Here is a 2,573-nt window from a genome sequence, read left to right on the forward strand (position 1 = left end):
TCGCTTAAACATCTCTATTTCTCTGCTCGACAGACAGAAAAAAAAAGTTTTTTGTGGCGTTTTGTGACTGGCGATGAAAAGTGGATATATTTTGACAATCCCAAACGCAAAAGATCATGGGTGGACCCAGGCCAACCATCAACATCTACACCAAAGCGAAATATTCATGACCACAAAGCAATGCTCTGCATTTGGTGGGATATGCAAGGCGTCGTTTACTATGAACTACTCAAACCGAACGAAAGTATCACGGGGGATCGATATCAATTACAATTGAACCGTCTGAATGAAGCATTGTTGGAAAAAAGGCCAACAGTAGCCAGCAATCGATGCAAAGTTATGCTTTTGCACGATACACGTGCTCGACCACACGTTGCAAAAGCCATCAAGAAAATACTGATGCAGCTCGAGTGGGAAGTTCTTCCGCACCCAGCGTATTCACCAGATTTAGCTTCTTCAGATTATTACTTGTTCCGATCGATGCAGCATGGCTTGGTGGATATACACTTCAGAAATTACGAGGATGTGCGAAAATGAATCGACGAATGGATTGCTTCAAAAGACCAATCGTTCTATCGTCGCGGAATCCACTTAGTATCCGAAAGATAGGAAAAATGTATAGCTAGCGACGGCAAATACTTTGATTGATGTATTTTTTGCTTTTGATATCGAGGTAAATGAATTTTTTAAACAAAAAAATCGCGGAAACTAAGTTTAGCACCTAATAAGTTAAATAACACTTTGGCATTTACTTGAAAATATGACAAGTAAACTGTAAATAAAAAATTAACATTTTTGTATCGCGAGATGCATCAGGTATATTTTGTGTGTTTTCTTTAACGAAAATAACAACTAAAATATATAAATGTGAGTTCATGATATAAAGGCATAGAGATATAAGAATAGAGGGAGCGAGTCGTATGCTAGCACGTAAGAGGTCGCGATATAGCGATAGAAAGAGAACGCTGCATAAGGGCCCCTCTGTCTTTGTCTATACGCACATGCGCTTTTGCGCTGCTCATTGTCTATAACGCATTTAGGTTCTAACCTCTTGAACAGTTTGAAAAGATAACCTTAAAGAAAAATTCTCAAAATTACAAACTTATTACAGCAAACAGTTACTATAAAATATAACTTTTTTTGAATATGGAATTGTATATAAATATACTGATATATATAATAATAAAATAAAATTTATTACAATTACATATTGTGTTTTATATATTAGTAATATATATAATAGTTACATTCTTTAAATCACAGTACAAACAAAAATAAATTGCACATTATTAAATATTTATAAAAATATATAAATATGCACATTACTATATAAATATTTATAAAAATAGAAAATCTTGTTATTGCCCATTGAAAATCGTGAGCTTATTATGTTGCATTCGTATTCTTTGTCTTTGATCTTTTAAAATATTACTTTCGTGTTTCAAACGAATATCTATATATTTTTGTATTATGAGTAAAATTAATTGATTACGGTGGTCCATAAAAGGCTCTTGTTCGAGAAAATGTTTATTATCATCTAAAATTGTACTAGGCAAAATTTCTAATGTTTTAATAATTATGTTTGTATTAATGTTTTTAGCAAATAAATTTTCAGATTGACGTATAATTTTTTCTGTACATTTGCAAATAAAATTCACATCATCAGATGCAAAATGTAAGCCTCCGCGATTTTTTAAAATTGTTAATTTAGATTTGAAAGTACTATTGGCTCCATCTAATAGTTCACAGCATTTTTGACAATGAATAATACGTTTTAAAATATGAATAATACAACCAGCTGTATGTTTAATGATTTCTTCTGCGTATTCAGAAGAATACCAATCTTCACTTTTGCTATAATTATCTTTAAAAATATAGTTGTTATTTTGCAGAACATCATTAATTTGAGTGAAAGTAAATTTTACTTTACAAGGAGTTTCGTCTTGTTTCTTCGTAAAATCAGATACTGTATTTTTCGAAATAATGTTTGAATTTTCATTATTAATATTTGTAAAATTTTCTGCAGAAATCAGTAATGTTTCATCTAACGGAGAACAATTTGCAGAAGAAGAAATGATAATATTCAAATTGTTGAGCAATAATTTTTTATACGCAGACATATATTGAGTTGTAGTCGGATTATTATTATGTCCATTCATTCTTCTTATTGATGAAAAAAACATTTCGATATGATCCTGTGATAGTTTATAGCTTAACATATATTGAATAATGTTATTTTCTATTAAATAATTAGCAAGATTGTAGATGTTTCTCAAACAAATAATAAAACCCACAAAACCTGTACTTACAGAATCACTATGAGCAACTGATTTACGTATAATATTTGCATCTATATTACTGACAGAATTTTCTTCGTTTGATGTTTTAATTTTTACATTAATTTCTAATTGTTCAATATATTGAACGTATTCTTCAACTTTTTTTTGTAATTCTGGTAAAGAATCTTTAGTTATGCTCATTCGGCCTGGTGTTTTGCAAAATTTATTTCGAACATTTAATAAGTCAAATATATCATTGAAGTGTTTGCAAAATGTCGCTGTTGGAAAAGCGTT

This window comes from Mycetomoellerius zeteki, unplaced genomic scaffold (genome assembly GCF_001594055.1).
Source record: "Mycetomoellerius zeteki isolate Tzet28-1 unplaced genomic scaffold, Tzet1.0 scaffold1238, whole genome shotgun sequence".
NCBI lineage: Eukaryota > Metazoa > Arthropoda > Insecta > Hymenoptera > Formicidae > Mycetomoellerius > Mycetomoellerius zeteki.